This window comes from Hordeum vulgare, chromosome 1H (genome assembly GCF_904849725.1).
Source record: "Hordeum vulgare subsp. vulgare chromosome 1H, MorexV3_pseudomolecules_assembly, whole genome shotgun sequence".
In the NCBI taxonomy this organism is placed as follows: domain Eukaryota; kingdom Viridiplantae; phylum Streptophyta; class Magnoliopsida; order Poales; family Poaceae; genus Hordeum; species Hordeum vulgare.
Genome location: NC_058518.1, coordinates 454,952,544 through 454,971,416, shown reverse-complemented (window position 1 = coordinate 454,971,416; position 18,873 = coordinate 454,952,544).

Genomic DNA, 18,873 nt, shown 5'->3' with positions numbered 1-18,873 from the left:
ATATTCCTACAAAATTTCCATGTAAATATACAACACTGGACATGGTATTTTTTATTGAATATCATATGTTTCTACTATCACTTTTCTTATTCATTATAACAAAAAGAAATTAATTAGCTTATGATATATGCTATTGCTGATGTGATTAAACATGTCACGTGTTACATGTCATCTAACGAGACTTAATACCAAGGGATGGCAATGGATACCCATTACCCATGAATCATACCACATTATTTGCTTCTTGTTTTTTGAAAGGGAGGATGACCCCTTGTAAACAAAGACATATGTGTGCGGCCAAGGCATGACAATTATAAAGTACTTCCTCTGCAAACTAATAGAAGATGTTTTAGATCACTAGAGGGAGGACATGTGTAGTATGCCATTCGACTAATGTGTTCACGAAATAGGATGACTATTATTTCCGAATCATGTGCTTGTGTCAAAACAAGTGGAAGGAGGTTAAGCCGACCATTGTCAATAATGTCACTAGGGTGATGAAGAGGGTGGATATCGGTCTACAAAAATAAGAGTGGAACATGTTTATCTTTTTGCAAAGTGGAGGTGAAACGACCTCTTAATCCATTTCTTTGTCTAGTTATTCAGTAGTTCCTCAACTAAAAAATATTGTATATTATTATTGTATTCTTTATTCCGTGGCAACGCACGGGCAAGCAACTAGTAAAATTATTAAATGAAGGATGTTTAGCAACAATCAAGTTAAGCACCAATGCGTTAAGGGCTTTAGTTGCTTTACTATTTAGGGTCATTTGCATTTCTGTCCCTAAGTCGAACCATCTATTCAGATTTATCCTTAATATTCAGCTATGTTTAAATTTGCCTCTGCCATCAAGTCCCTTTATATAAATGCCGTTATTGTCCCGTCAACGGGCTTTGACCATCTCGGCAAACAGTAATTCGGTAAACAGTAAATTCAAAAAAACTGACAAAATAATTCAAATAAATCTAAAATTTTGAGGGATCAAAGATACTCGGTGTGCGCAAGGTACGCGCAAATTTTCATGCTATTTGGACATTCCAGGAGCTCGTATCAAAAGAAAAATAATTAAAATTGTACGCCTGTGAACAATAAATTCAAAAAAAATAGCAAGAAAATTCAAAAAATCTGAAAAATTTTGGCATCCAAGATTTTTGGGTGCGCAAGGTGCATGCATTTTTTTTGTGATCAAATGGCATGCGAGGAGCTCTAGCAAATAAACAAAATAATGCATTTTTTTTAAGTTTTTTGTCGTGCCAATTTTTTTTTCTCCACGAGCTCCTATAATGTCCAAACACAACAAAAAATTACACACACCTTGCGCACCCGAGCATCTTGGGCGCCAAAAAAATTTAGTTCTTTCTTAATTTTCCTCCTATTTTTTCAAATTTACTATTCATATTCGTATAGTTGTAATTTTTCCTTTGGTACTAAATGTCCAAATAGCACGATAATTTCCAAGCACGTTGCGCACCCGAGTATCTTTGATCCCTCAAAATTTTAGATTTATTTGAATTATTTTGTTGTTTTCTTGAATTTACTATTAATTGAGTTACTGTTTGTCGAGATGCTCAAAGCCCGTTGACCGGACGGGAATGGCATAGAAGGATAATTCTATAAGTGCACTTGACGACATAGGGGCAAATCTGAGCAGGCTTCGAATTTAGGGGCAAATTTAAGTAGTCGGTTTGAGTTAGGGACACACATATAAATAACCCTACTATTTAATATGCTTAGCACCCCATGTAAGCACCTTTGCATTAGAAGAGACATATATGCCTCGATGTATTTAGAATTCAGTTGTTTCTTAGTCGCAGCAAGTTTAGGAATCCACGAAAGGTCCCCCTGAAGAAAACCTATTCATCGCCATCACCACCTCCGCCTCCACCATAGATCGTTCCCCCCTCCTCCAGCTGGCCTTGTCGATGTCGGGAGCGGTGTTTTTTTAATAATAATAGTGTTTCCATTAGCTTGGTTCAGGGTGTTGGTAGTCGTCTTCTTATTCTTCAAAGATGGCATCGTCTACAATAAGTAATATTCGGTCCTTATTTTGACATGAGATCTTCCCGACATCAATGATGTTGTTGGAAGAATAAATTTGTTTAGGTATTGTTCTTTAGATCTTGTTTCGCCCGATCGGTTCTGGATACTTTTTTCACATGGTCGCCACGAGGAGGATTGTCCTAGCAATATCTGTCCCGGTTGTTATGTCATCGACAATGATGACTTGTACTCTCGGCTCTGATCGATATCGATATGGTTGTTTGGTTTTTAGTACCAGAAATACCGGTGTTGATACTCCTGTCGATGTTGGTTGATTACTTTTTAATGGTTGCATGCGTGCATCGCAGCCTTAACATTGCAGCTCAAATTAAAACTATGGAAGAACCCTCGTTGATATTTACAAACCTGTGGTTTGATATCTTTGTTATTTTTCTACAGCTAACATCAGAAAAGTACAAGATTGTGTGATGAAAAAAGAAAGAGTTTGAAGATCTCGAAGATTTGCTCGTTTCTTTGACTTTATTTTATATTTGTTTTTGTCAACTCATGTATTTTCATCATGTACAATTAGCTACTGTAAATATATCATTGTATTGATTGTCCAAAAATAAGTTGTTTCTTGGTCAATATTACTAGATTGTTTTTAACAAACAGTCGATATAGATAGCTATTCCATTAAAAAAATCTCATGTATGTTTGGTCGTATGAGTCTAGATGTTTAGATCCAAGTGTTCTTAGATAGGGTTGACTCAATTCAGTTATTCCCAGGGAGCAATTACAATAGATAGTTTGGAGATTACTCCATATTTTATATATAAATAATTACTTTTTTGCTGGAAATATAAATAACTACTTATGCTTTCTTGAACTTGATAACCAATGCTCTAAATTGTATTTCCTTCGTTTCTAAATATAAGACTTTTTAGAGATTTTAGTATAAACTAGAGACGAAATAAAATGCCCAAATAGATACTCTAAAAGGTGTTTATATACATCTGTATATAGACTGTATTGAGATTTATTAAAGGTATTATATTTACAAATGAATGGAGTATGTGTTTTGTTCCCCTGTAAAAGGATAAGCACCAAGATGGTGTTTCCGTTGATTTCATTTTTGTTGGGTCGCAAGAAGAATGTACTATTAATGGCTTCTTTGGTTCAAAAGAATCTAATAGGAATTTTACAAGGATGGAATTCTTAGGATTTTTCTGACATCGGTCGTCTGATTCACAGAATTGAATCCTATAGAACTTTTTACTACGGAATCAAGTGTACACATTTCATTAAAAATCAAGCATCCACTCCAACATCATTTAATAGTTCCTTTTTTCTGGCATCAAACACCCTATGCTGACCCTATTGAATTCAAATGAACATATCACTCAAATCTTGTATTTTTATTATTTCCACGTTCTGGAAATCTTGCAAATGAAAGAGGGCCTAAGAGGGGGTCAAAGTTATGGGTGAAATCAAAACACGTACACCAAACCATATTTGCATTCATACTATATTCCCATCTTTTCTAGGAGAGCTTTAGAGCAACTCGAGCAGACCCCTTATATCGCGAAACCGTACCGTACGTTTACAGTTTCCAAAAAATGTGTTTTACGGGCTCGCACAGGCCACGGTAGAACGGACCCCGCTTGACGGAACTGTAAAAGAGAATATTCTATAATTCTGTGATGCGGGATCTGTTGTACCGTGGCCCGCGCCAGCCTGCGAAACAATTGATATTTGCTGAAATTGATACATATGTCATATAGAACACAAAATTATGAATTAAACATAACATCAAATAAATATCTTTTAATTATCCAAATCATATATTACAATAATTTAAAATTACCGAATTAAAATATTAATTCAATACACAAATTGTTGTGAATACAACAATGATACAAATGAAGTGAATTGTTATGAATTCAACACAGATGAATTAAGTGAAATGAATGAAAACACAGTGGGTGTTAGCATCCTCAATCTCTCGGTATGTCTGAAGGAATGCTTGTATGCTACCAGGTCCTCTACCAGGCTTCACACAGCTACCGACATTGTCATAGGAGAACTCCAAGTTCATGCCCCTCTCTAAGAGCACATTTCTTCATGTGTGGTTTTGGTAATTGATGACAATCCCTATGCACTAATGGTTGCCTTGAGTTATATTCGAAGGATTTGTTCATATGCACTTCTTGAAGTCCATGTGTTGGTTTCAAAAAGTTTATATGGTGACGAAGGCGGTATTCAATGTTTATCCAAATATTGGTCATGTGAGAGTTGAGCTTATTGAAGCATGTCTTGAAGAAGAATATGGTGTGAGCATTCATGTTTACCTTCAAGATATCATCTTTATGGAGAGGTAAGATAAGATACTAGGTTGATCAAGACTAAGTCAAAGAGTGAATCAAATTGATAAACACACAAAGCGTACAAGATGTACCGAGAGAGATCAAGTGATCCCATGGTATGGTAAGCATTGTCCATTACATTTTGTGTACTAACCCATGGTCTACGTGAGAGTTCTATATGGGGTTAGGTATGTTTCCATGGGCTTGCATCAATAGGAAGATGTCATACAACCCATGGAGGATGACATCAAGTGGTGATCGTCATCAAGATTGCGGTGTGCAAGTTCAAGTGGAGCATCACGAAGAGATCATGCTTGAAGATTGTCGTCCATTGGGGTGACAATGGACGTGTTAAGATGTGCCGAAGAGTGGCTCACCATAGTGGAGTATGAGGGAGAAATCTACTACTCTTCATCGAGCCGGCGCAATCAAGAAAGATGGTCCATCTTGAGGAGGACAATATCATCATCATCTAGCTCAAGTTGACTATGCGCAAGGCAAAGGCTTGCTCTTGATAGGGTTTTTTAACTGTCTCATGGTGGTAATTGGTAAATCGGGTTTTAGGATTGATTGTCGTACTATCAAGGGGGGATCTCAAGTGAGAAGCTTGATCGTATCGTTCCTTGAGAGCTCAAACCATTTGCATCCTTGCATCAACTTTATTGGTTCTTGTTTAACTTTTCACTTTGGGAGTTTGGGAGGTTATGGTCTTCATCGTGATAAGCTCAAGCTCATCAAAAACGGTTTTCGTATGTAGCATGTTTGTGTTTTCGATGTTGGAGATTTTGCCGCATAATTCTTGGAAGGTCATCTTCCTTATCCTATTGGCATTTATTCTCCATTGCTTGATAGTACTTGTCGTCATCTATCCAACAAGCTTTAGTTTCCTCATTTTAGAGTCCATATGGAAAAGCTAAGACGGTTTCGGTTTTGCTTGGCGTGAAGTACTGCTTTAAGAGGTAGTATCCCTCAAGCGGTAGTACCTCTCCCACGAGTGGTAATACCCCTTAGGTGGTACTTCCGCTCCCCTCTACCGTAACACTTCCGCTTATTTTCAACTCTCTGGGTTGCAAGCTATAGTAGAGTGGTAGTAGAGAGCGGTAGTACCTCGCAAGCGGTACTACCTATCCTCCCGAGCAGTAAAAACCATTCAAGCGGTACTAACTCTCCCCCAAGCGGTACTATATACCTCTCTAGCAGCACTATTGCTCGTATATTTCTGTCTCGCTCGGCTGTTTTGACCGGCTAAGCGGTAGTACCGTTCCCTCGAGCGGTAGTACCGCCTGAGCATGACTTGTGGGTATAATGGTTGGATTCGGAGGGTGATACGTCCAATTTGCATCATGTTTGGTACTGTTATTCATAGCTTTTTAATGCATTATACCACTTTATGGAATAGTTCTAATGCCTTTTCTCTCATAATATGCAAGATCTACACCAACACGGGGAATGTCCGCATATGAAATTCTAGACCTGAAAAAGCTACATCACAGATACCTATTCTGCACATCTCCAAATGGGCTGAAACTCCACGGAATTTTTTTATGGAATAAATAAAAATACTGAAAGAAAGAAGTACCAGAGGGGGCCTGCCACGTGGCCATTAGGCACCAGGGAGCGCCAGCCCCCCTAGCGCTCCCTGGTGGGTAGTGGGCCATCCAACCCACTTCCGGCAACCATATTGTGCTATATATTCACGTTTGACCTCGAACGGAGCATCGTCGTCTCAAGGCCGAACTTGGGAAGGAGCATTTTTGCCCTCTGTCGGAGCGATTCTGCTGGGGTAACTTCTCTCCCAGAGGCGGAAATCGAGGCCATCGTCATCACCAACAACCCTCTCATCTTTGGGAGGCCAATCTTCATCAACATTTTCAACAGCACTATCTCCTCTCAAAACCCTAGTTCATCTCTTGTGCTCAATCTTGTACCAGAACATCAGATTGATACCTGGGGTTGACTAGTAGTGTTGATTACATCTTGTAGTTGATGCTTTATGGTTTATTTGGTGGAAGATCATATGTTCACATCGAATATGCTAATTATGTTCGGTAACGTAGCATGGGAAACAAAAAATTTCCTACGCACACGAAGACCTATCATGGTGATGTCCATCTACGAGTGGAGATTAGATCTACATACCCTTGTAGATCGCTCAGCGGGAAACGTTAAGAAACACAGTTGATGTAGTGGAACGTCTTCACGTCCCTCGAACCATCTCACGATCCGTCCCACGAACCGTCTCACGATCCGTCCCACGATCCGTTCCGATCTAGCGCCGGACGGACGGCACCTCCGCGTTCAACACACGTACAGCTCGACGATGATCTCGACCTTCTTGATCCAGCAAGCAAGACGGAGAAGTAGATGAGTTCTCTCGCAGCGTGACGGCGCTCCGGTGGTGGTGATGATCTACTCGTGCAGGGCTCCGCCCGAGCTCCGCAGAAATCCGATCTAGAGGTAAAACTGTGTGGAATAGGCTAGAGTTGCACGTGGCAAAGTTGTGTCTCAAAAAGCCCTAAACCACCACTATATATAGGAGGAGGGGAGGGGCAAGCCTTGAGGCACAAGGGCCTCAAGGTGCGCCAGCCGCCAGGAGGAGGAGGACTCCTCCTCCAATTTGGTTTGGGAAGGAGGAGTCCTCCTCTTCCTTCCCACCTCCCTCTTTCCTTTTTTTCTTTTTTTTTGGTATTTCCTTATGTGGCGCCATAGCCCTCTTCAGCTGACTCCACCAGCCCAATAAGGACTTGGTGTGACACCCTAGGGCCTTGGGCTCACTCCCAGGTGGGTGGGCCCCTCCCGATAAACACCCGGAACCCATTCGTCACTCCCAATACACTGTCGGAATTGCCCGAAACATTCCGGTGACCAAATGAAACCATCCTATATATCAATCTTCATTTTCGGACCATTCTGGAAACCCTCGTGACGTCCGTGATCTCATCCGGAACTCCGAACAACATTCGGTAACAACACATATAACTCAACTATACTAAAACATCATCGAACCTTAAGTGTGCAGACCCTGCGGGTTCGAGAACTATGTAGACATGACCCGAGGCACTCCTCGTCAATATCCAATAGCGGGACCTAGATGCCCATATTGGATCCTACATATTCTTCGAAGATCTTATCGGTTGAAACTCAGTGTCAAGGATTCATATAATCTGGTATGTCATTCCCTTTGTCCTTCGGTATGTTACTTGCCCGAGATTCGATCGTCGGTATGCGCAAACCTATTTCAATCTCGTTACCGGCAAGTCTCTTTACTCGTTCCGTAATACAAGATCCCGTGACGTACACTTAGTCACATTGCTTGCAAGGCTTGTGTGTGATGTTGTATTACGGAGTGGGCCCGAGATACCTCTCCGTCACACGGAGTGACAAATCCCAGTCTTGATCCGTACTAACTCAACGACACCTTAGGAGATACCTGTAGAGCACCTTTATAGTCACCCAGTTACGTTGCGACGTTTGATGCATGATACGTCTCAAACGTATCTATAATTTTTGATGGTTTCATGCTGTTATCTTGTCAACTTTGGATGTTTTATATACCTTTTATATCTTTTTTGGGACTCACTTATTAATTCAGTGCCAAGTGCCAGTTCCTGTTTTTTCTGTGTTTTTGACTCTTTTCAGATCTGATTTTCGAATGGAGTCCAAATGGAATAAAATCCCCGAAATGAATTTTTCCAGAATAGAAGAAGATCGGGGGACTTGAGGGCCAAGGCAGGAGGCCCACAGGGGGCCCACAAGCCCTGTAGCCACAGCCAGGAGGCGCGCGGCTACCAAGCTTGTGGCCCCCCTGGAGCTCCCCAGCCCTAGCTCTTTGGCCTATTTATTCCCTAAAATCTCAAAAAAAATAAGGGCGTCCACGAAACCACTTCTCCGCCACCGCAAGCTTCCGTTTCCGCGAGATCTCATCTGGAGACCCTTCCCGGTGCCCTGCCGGAGGGGACTTTGGAGCTGGAGGGCTTCTACATCAACATCATTGCCTCTCCAATGACTCGTGAGTAGTCTACTTTAGACCTACGAGTCCGTAGTTAGTAGCTAGATGGCTTCTTCTCTCTCTTGGATCTTCAATACAAAGTCCTCCATGATCTTCATGGAGATCTATCCGATGTAATCCTGTTTGGCGGTGTGTTTGTCGAGATCCGATGAATTGTGGATTTGTGATCAGATTATCTATGAATTATATTTGAGTCTTTGCTGATTTCTTATATGCATGATTTGATATCCTTGTAAGTCTCTCCGAGTCTTGGGTTTTGTTTGGCCAACTAGATCTATGATTCTTGCAATGGGAGAAGTGCTTGGTTTTGGGTTCATATCGTGCGGTGACCTTTCCGAGTGACAGAAGGGGCAGCAAGGCACACATCGTGGTGTTGCCATCAAGGGTAACAAGATGGGCTTTCATCATAGATTTGAGATTGTCCATCTACATCATGTCATCTTGCTTAAGGCGTTACTCTGTTCTTATGAACTCAATACACTAGATGCATGCTGGATAGCGGTCGACGTGTGGAGTAATAGTAGTAGATGCAGAAAGTATCGGTCTACTTGTTTTGGACGTGATGCCTATATGTATGATCATTGACATAGACAACGTCATGACTTTGCGCGGTTCTATAAATTGCTCGACAGTAATTCGTTCACCCACCGTCTACTTGCTTTCATGAGAGAAGCCACTAGTGAACACTACGGGCCCTGGTCTATTCACAATTATCATCTCAGCTTTTACTTTTACTTTGCTTTGTTTACCTTTTGCTTTCAGTTCTCACTTTGCAAACAATCTATAAGGGATTGACAACCCCTTCATAGCGTTGGGTGCAAGCTCTTTGTGTTTGTGCAGGTACTTGTGACTTGACGCGATCCTCCTACTGGATTGATACCTTGGTTCTCAAACTGAGGGAAATACTTACCGCCGTTGTGCTACATCACCCTTTCCTCTTCAAGGGAACACCAACGCAAGGCTCCAAGTCCGCGGGGGGATCCTTTGCATATTTGCCAAGGAAATCCCTATAGGTGTAGCCAACAGCAGTGCACACAAGGCATTCCTCTGGTGCCAGTGAGTTATATGATCTCATGGTCATAGGAATAAATACTTGACACGTAGAAAACAATAGCAATAAAACGACACGATCAATATGCTACGTTCCTAGTTTGGGTCTAGTCCATCACATGATTCTCCTAATGATGTCATCCAGTTATCAAGCGACAACACTTGCACATAGTCAGAAAACCTTGACTATCCTTGATCAACTGGCTAGGTGATACGTCTCCAACGTATCTATAATTTTTGATGGTTTCATGCTATTATCTTGTCAAACTTTGTATGTTTTGTATGCCTTTTATATATTTTTTGGGACTAACTTATTAACTCAGTGCCAAGTGCCAGTTCCTGTTTTTTCCGTGTTTTTGACCCTTTTCAGAGCAGGCTTTTAAACGGAGTCCAAACGGAATAAAACTTCCGTAAAGATTTTTTCCGGAACAGAAGATACGCAAAAAGCTTGGGAACCAAGGCAGGGAGTCCCGCGGGAGGCCACGAGCCCCCATGGTGCGGCCAGGGAGGCCCGCGCCTCCTAGGCTCGTGGGCTCCTTGGGCCTCCCCTGTCCTAGCTCCTTCGCCTATAAATACCCTAAAATCCCTAAAAAATCATGGGAGCCACGAAAACACTTTTCCGCCGCCGCAAGCTTCTATCTCCGCAAGATCCCATCTGGGGCACGTTCTGGTGCCCTGCCGGAGGGGGCTTCGGATACGGAGGGCTTCTTCATCAACACCATGACCTCTCCGATGATGCGTGAGTAGTTCACCATAGACCTATGGGTCCATAGCTAGTAGCTAGATGGCTTCTTCTCTCTCTTGGATCTTCAATACAAAGTTCTCCATGATCTTCATGGAGATCTATCCGATGTAATCTTCTTTTGCGGTGTGTTTGTCGAGATCTGATGAATTGTGGATTTATGATCAGATTATCTATGAATCTTATTTGAGTTTCTTCTAATCTCTCTGATGCATGATTTCATATCCTTGTAATTCTCTTCGAGTTGTGGGTTTTGTTTGGCCAACTTGATCTATGATTCTTGCAATGGGAGAAGTGCTTGGTTTTGGGTTCATACCGTGCGGTGACCTCACCCAGTGACAGAAGGGGTAGCGAGGCACGCATCATGTTGTTGCCATCAAGGGTAAAAAGATGGGGTTTTCATCATTTGTTTGAGTTTATCCCTCTACATCATGTCATCTTGCTTAAGGTGTTACTCTGTTCGTCATGAACTCAATACACTAGATGCATGCTGGATAGTGATGACCCACAAGTATAGGGGATCTATCATAGTCCTTTCGATAAGTAAGAGTGACGAACCAACGAGGAGCAGAACGATGTGACAAGTGGTTTTCAGCAAGGTAATATCTGCAAGCACTAAAATTATCGGTAACAAGTGGTTGTGTGGTGAGATGATTCGTAGCAAGCAACAAGTAACAAAAGTAGCAACGCTGCAGCAAAGTGGCCCAATCCCTTTTGTAGCAAGGGACAAGCCTGGACAAAGTCTTATAGGAGGAAAAACGCTCCCAAGGACACACGGGAATTTTTTTCATGCTAGTTTTCATCATGTTCATATGATTCGCGTTCGTTACTTTGATAGTTTGATATGTGAGTAGACGGGCACTTGGGTACTGCCCTTACTTGGACAAGCATCCCACTTATGATTAACCCCTCTCGCAAGCATCCGCAACTACGAAAGAAGAATTAAGACAAAGTCTAACCATAACATTAAACTAGTGGATCCAAATCAGCCCCTTACGAAGCAACGCATAAACTAGGGTTTAAGCTTTTGTCACTCTAGCAACCCATCATCTACTTACTACTTCCCAATGCCTTCCTCTAGGACCATATAATGGTGAAGTGTTATGTAGTCGACGTTCACATAACACCACTAGAGGAAAAACAACATACAACACATCAAAATATCGAACGAATACCAAATTCACATGACTCCTATTAGCATGACTTATCCCATGTCCTCGGGAACAAAAGTAACTACTCACAAAGCATAATCATATTCATGACCAGAGAGGTAATGAGTAGCATCAAGGATCTGAACATAAACTCTTCCACCAAATAATCCAACTAGCATCAACTACAAAGAGTAATTAACACTACTAGCGACCTTACAAGTACCAATCGGAGTCGCGATACGGATATTGGTTACAAGTGATGAACTAGGGTTTGAAGATGAGATGGTGCTGATGAAGATGTTGATGGTGATGAGTCCCCTCCGATGAGAGGAGTGTTGGTGATGACGATGGTGACGATTTCCCCCTCCGGGAGGGAAGCTTCCCCGGCACGATCGTCGTGCCGGAGCTCTAGATTGGTTCTGCTCAAGTTCCGCCTCGTGGCGGCAGTGAATCCTCGAAAAAGCCTCCTCCTGATTTTTTTTTCCGGATGAAACCCTTCTTATAGCAAAAGGGGGGAGCCAGTGGGCCAGCTGGGTGCCCACAAGCCCCCTAGGCGCGGCCAGGGGGTGGCCACGCCTAGCAGGCTTCTGGCCACCTGTTGGCGCCCCTCTGGCACTTCTTCGTCCCAGTATTTTTTATAAATCCCGAAAAATATCCTCGTTGATTTTTACGCCATTTGGAGTTGCACAGAATAGGTATCTCAAACTTGCTCCAATTTCAGGCCAGAATTCCAGCTGTCGGCATTCTCCCTCTTCATGTAAACCTTGCAAAATAAGAGAGAAAAGGCATAAGTATTGTACCGTGAAGTGAAATAGCAGCCCAAAAAGCAATAAATATCAACATGAAAGCATGATGCAAAATGGACGTATCAACTCCCCCAAGCTTAGACCTCGCTTGTCCTCAACTGAAAGCCGAGCTCAATAAATATGTCCACATGTTTAGGGAGAGAGGTGTCGACAAAACAAGATATGAACATGCGGGCATCATGATCATGATAAGAACAGCAATACCAACATATAATCTCTCATGCTAAAGTGACAATTCCTTCACAAAGTAAAGTATGGATCAAGAACCTTACTGAGAATTAGCAACCGATAGCCTTTAGTCATTTAAGCAATTGCAATTTATCACAACATCGGTAAGAGTCAAATAAGAACTTGTAAAGCAAATCCACATACTCAATCATCTTTTCATTCTCTACAATTGCTACAACTCACGTGGTACTCATGAGATCAAAGTTTCAGTTGGACACAGAGAAAGATAGGGGCTTATAGTTTTGTCTCCCAACTGCTTACCCCAAGGGTAATGTCAACAATAATAATTCATGAATACCTACCTCCAAGTTGACATATGAATATAGATCTTTCCCTAGCATATGACGTTAGCCAAGATAAAGGCGAAACAAGGAATTGGTTAAGATCACCATGACTCTTTCAAGGGCAAAAATTAAAGGTACAAGATAGGCCCTTCACAGAGGGAAGCAGAGGTTGTCATGCGCTTTTGAGGTTGGGATGTGTGTCCTCTTAGTGCAGAGGAACGTCACTTTATATTGCCTCCTGTGATAAAGAACTTTATTATGCAGTCTGTCGCTTTTATGTCTTCCTCATGAGAGGTTTGTACAAATCTTATTTTCCACACACTAATAGATCATACATAATAGGGAGCAATTTTTATTGCTTGCATCGATGACAACTTACTTGAGGGATCTTATTCAATCCATAGGTAGGTATGGTGGACTCTCATGGCAAAACTGGGTTGAAGGTTTGTGGATGCACAAGTAGTATCTCTACTTGGTGCGGGAGTTTTGGCTAATATGAGGTGGAAGAAATCGTCACATGCTAAGGGATCTCTAATCATATAACATTGTTCGGAACCAAGCAAACACAATTCATTATGTTGCCTTCCTTGTCCAACGTCTACTTCTAAGCATGCAATAGTTTGGTGAGTGTTCACAATCATAGATGGTGTCAAAGATGATATATTTATATGTGAACCTATCCTTCTTTATCACTTCCTATTAATTGCAACAATGACCAAGGTCTACGTTTCTCTACCTCAACAAGTTTCAATCAACATTCTTTTTATATGTGAAGCCATCACTTCCCATAAGATCATTACATGATCTTTCATGCTTTTGTTATTTTCTCAATCTATTGATCATGGCAAGAGGCAAAGCCCTCAACTAAGACACTCTTTATTATATGGATCACAAGCTCGAATACATCGGGGGTGACACAAAGCAAAACTCAAGACTAAAACACTAAGACCTTTAATCTACTAGAGAAAAAGAAAATTGAAAAGGAACAAACTAAAACAAAGGTAAAGGCAAAAGATGTGATCATGATACGATACCGGGGCAACTCCCCCAAGCTTGGCACAAGCCAAGGGGATTGCCCATGCCCATGTTTAGTTGTCTTCCTTTGGAGGTGATGGTGGTGGAGTCGTCGCAACCTTTGATTCCAAGAGGGCCATCAATCTTTGATTTATACCTTGGATATATGTGATATGTTTCTCCAGCAAAACAACTTCATGAGTGAGATAAGTATTGCAAGCACGAGTTGTTTCACAAAACCTCAAGAGTTCAATCAAGGATGGAGACAGTAGGTGGAGGTAGGGTTGGAGGAAATCCACTTCTTCAACTTCTTCCTTGTTGAGCACAGATTGCACTTCATCCCATGGCTGATTCTTCTCCTTAGCTTTGCCCTTGGTTTCTTTAGGTAGCCTTTCCTTAGCCTCCATGACCTCCATCCTTTTCAGATCAGCACTTACTTCTCCATAAACTTGAGGGAGATTGTTCTCCCCCACATATTCCTAGGACGACATCTTGTTCTAAATCTGCGGCAGAAAACAGGCTCGAAACAAAAATAGAGGAAATTCGCGTGATACGAGGGTCACACCTTACGGGAGACTATATAATGATTTTTTCCACACCAAAAGGAGTACTCCGCATGAAAACGGAGTCCGGGAGGCACACGAGGTGGCCATAAGCCCCCCAGGCGCGGTCAGGGGGTGGGCCCACGCCTGGCAGGCTTGTCGCCTCCTCGTGCGCTTTCCGGACTACTTAAAATTTTTATATTTCTTCAAATATTCCAAAACGGAGAAAAATTCCTACTAGAAAAGTTTTGGAGTCTGTTTTCTTACCGAATCACATACCTCTTCGTTTTCGGAGTCTGAAACAGGCTGATAAATATCCCTTAGGTATTCTTCCGGAGTTATGGTATTGATAGTATTGCTTTCAACATTTATGGGAGTATCTGAGATATAATGCTTGATTCTCTGCCCATTTACAACTCTCGGACAATTACCTTCCGTTTTGTTGATCTTGATAGCACCAGAACGATATACTTCCTCGACAATATAGGACCTTCCCATTTAGAGAGAAGCTTGCCTGGAAAAAATCTTAAACGAGAATTATATAGCAAGACATAATCACCTACATTGAACTCACGCTTTTGTATCCTCTTATCATGCCACCTCTTAACCTTTTCTTTGAACAACTTGGCATTCTCATATGCCTGAGTTCTCCATTCATCAAGCGAGCTAATATCAAATAACCTCTTCTCACCAGCAAGTTTGAAATCAAAGTTGAGCTCTTTGATTGCCCAATAAGCTTTATGCTCCAGCTCAAGAGGTAAATGACATGCTTTACCGTACACCATTTTGTACGGAGACATGCCCATGGGATTCTTATAGGCAGTTCTATAAGCCCACAGTGCACCATCGAGCTTCTTAGGCCAATTTTTTCTAGACCTGTTGACAGTCCTTTGCAGAATTAGTTTAATCTCTCTATTTCTTAGCTCTACTTGACCACTGGACTGAGGGTGATAGGGAGACGCAATTCTATGGTTCACATCGTACTTGCCAAGCGTTTTACGGAAAGCACCATGAATGAAATGTGAACCACCGTCGGTCATCAGATATCTAGGGACTCCAAACCTAGGGAAAATAACTTCTTTAAACATCCTGATAGAAGTGTTGTGATCAACACTACTAGTGGGGATAGCTTCTACCCACTTAGTGACGTAATCAACAGCAGCTAGGATATGAGTATACCCGTTGGATTTTGGAAAAGGTCCCATATAATCAAAGCCCCAAACATCAAATGGTTCAATTACAAGTGAATAGTTCATAGGCATTTCCTGACGTTTATTGATATTACCTACTCTTTGACATTCGTCACAAGACAAGACAAACTTACGGGCATCCTTGAAGAGAGTGGGCCAATAGAAACCTGATTGCAATACCTTGTGTGCAGTTCTATCTCTCGCATGGTGTCCTCCGTAGGCCTCGGAGTGACACTTCTGTAGGATCTGTCCCTGTTCATGTTCAGGTATACAACGTCTAATAACACCATCTACTCCTTCCTTATAAAGGTGAGGATCATCCCAGAAGTAATGTTTAAATCAAAGAAGAATTTCTTCTTTTGCTGGTATGTGAAACTAGGTGGTATATATTTGTCAACGATATAGTTTGCATAATCAGCATACCACGGTGCACTACGTGAAGTATTGATGACATTCAATTGCTCATCGGGAAAGCTATCATCAATAGGTTGTGGGTCATCAAGAACGTTCTCTAACCTAGACAAGTTATCTGCTACGGGGTTATCAGCACCCTTCATGTCGACAACGTGCAAATCAAATTCTTGTAGCAAGAGAACACATCTGATAAGTCTAGGTTTAGCGTCCTTCTTCTCCATGAGGTACTTAATAGCAGCGTGATCAGTGTGAATAGTGACTTTGGAATCAACTATGTAAGACCTGAACTTTTCACATGCAAACACGACTGCTAAAAACTCCTTTTCCATAGTAGCATAGTTTCTTTGGGCATTGTCTAGAGTTTTACTAGCATAGTGAATAACATTCAACTTCTTATCAACTCTTTGCCCTAGAACAGCACCAACAGCATAATCACTAGCATCACACATGATTTCAAAAGGTAAGTTCCAAACAGGTGGTTGAACAATAAGTGTTGTTATCAAAGCCTTCTTAAGTATTTCAAAGGCTTCCTCACAATCATCGTCAAAAACAAAAGGAATATCCTTTTGCAAGAGATTGGTGAGAGGCCTAGAAATCTTGAAGTCTTTAATGAACCTTCTATAGAAACCAGCATGACCAAGGAAACTTCTTATACCTTTGATATCTATGGGGTATGGCATTTTCTCGATTGCATCAACCTTAGCCCTATCGACTTCAATACCTCTTTCAGAAATTTTATGACCTGAGACGATGCCTTCATTAACCATAAAGTGGCACTTCTCCCAATTCAAGACAAGATTGGTATCTTTACATCTCTGCAAGACCCGATCAAGGTTGCTGAGGCAATCATCAAAGGAAGACCCGTAAACGGAGAAGTCATCCATGAAAACCTCAACAATCTTTTCACAAAAGTCACAGAATATAGCCATCATACATCTTTGAAAGGTGGCAGGTGCATTACATAATCCAAAAGGCATACATCTATAAGCAAAGGTACGGAAAGCGCAGGTGGAATTGGTTTTCCGTGGTCAAATTGTGCAACTGGTATTTGGGAGAAACCAGAATAACCGTCTAGAAAGCAGAAGTGTTTGTGTTTAGACAGTCTTTCTAGCATTTGGTCGATAAAAGGCAAAGGGTAATGATCTTTCCTAGTGGCTTTATTCAATTTCCTAAAATCGATCACCATCCGATAGCCAGTAATAATCCTCTGTGGGATCAATTCATCCTTATCATTAGGGACAACGATAATGTCTACCTTCTTAGGGACGCAATGCACCGGACTCACCCAATCACTATGAACAACAGGATAGATGATACCCGCTTCCAGGAGCATTAGTATTTCTTTTCTCACTAATTCTTTCATCTTAGGATTTAATCTCCTTTGATGATCAGCAACTGGTTTGAAATCAGGATTAGATTTAATCTTGTGTTGGCATAGAGTGGGACTAATGCCCTTAAGATCATCAAGAGTATATCCAATAGCAGCACGTTGCTTCCTCGGAGTTTTTAGTAACTTCTTTTCTTCATGCTCTGAGAGGCTAGCACTAATAATAACAGGATATATCTCTTTTTCATCAAGATAAGCATACTTAAGAGTATCAGGCAACTATTTAAGCTCGAACACAGGATCGCCTTTTGGTGGGGGTGGATCCCCAAGCAGTTCAACGGGCAAATTATTCTTAAGAATAGGATATTGTTCTAAGACAGCCCTATCTATCTCATCCCTTTCATCCATATGCATATCATTTTCATGATCAAGCAAGTATTTCTCTAAGGGATCAGTAGGAGGCACGGCAATAGAAGCCAAGGCAATAGTTTCATCCTTACTGGGAAACTCTTTTTCATGAGGTTGTCTACCAAACTTGGAGAAATTGAACTCATGTGACACACCTTCAAATCCAAAGTGACAGTTTGCTTCTCAGAGTCAACATGAGCATTGACGGTATTGAGAAAAGGTCTACCAAATATGATGGGACAAAAGCTATCTTGTGCGATAGCAAGAACGAGGAAATCAGCAGGATACTTCGTTTTACCACACAAGACTTCAACATCCCTAACAATTCCCACAGGGTAGATAGTATCTCTATTGGCAAGCTGAGTAGTGACATCAATAGGTTCTATCTCAACAGGTGCAATCTCGTCTTTGATTTCATCATATAAGGATTGAGGTATTTCACTAACACTAGCACCCACGTCACATAAACCATGATAGCAATGATCTCCTATCTTAACAGAAACAACAGGCATGCCAACAACAGGCCTATGTTTATCTCTAGCGTGAGGTTTAGCAATTCTAGCAGCATCTTCATAGAAGTGAATATTATGTCCCTCAACATCACCGGACAGGAGATCTTTGATAATAGCAATGCCAGGTTCAATTCTAATTTGCTCAGGGGGTGTAGGTGTTCTAATGTAGCCTCTACGTATCACGGTTGAAGCTTTAGAATGATCCTTTATCCTAACAGGGAAAGGTGGTTTCTCAATGTAAGAACTAGGAACAATAGGATCATTATAGGCAATGACTTTCTCTTCAACCGGACTGGGTTTAACTACATTGACTTCTAAAGGAGGATGATATTTAAACCACTTCTCTTTGGGGAGATCAATATGAGCAACAAATGATTCACACAATGAAGCTACTATCTCAGAGTCAAGTCCATACTTAGCGCTAAAATCACTAAAGGTATTTGTTTCAACAAAGGATTTAACGCAATCAAACTTGAAATTCATACCTGACTCCTTACCTTCATCAAGCTCCCAATCTTCAGAGTTGCATTTAATTCTCTCCAATAAAATCCATTTGAAGTCAATATCTCTCTTCATAAAAGAACCGGTACAAGAAGTGTCAAGCATGGTGCGATCATCATGAGAAAGTCGAGCATAGAAGTTCTGAATGATAATTTCTCTCGAGATCTCATGGTTGGGGCATGAATATAACATTGATTTAAGCCTCCCCCAAGCTTGAGCGATGCTTTCTTTGTCAGAGGCCAAAAATTATAAATATAATTCCGATCACGATGTACTAAATGCATAGGATAAAACTTTTGATGAAATTACAATTTCAACCGATTGTAGTTCCATGATCCAGTATCATCA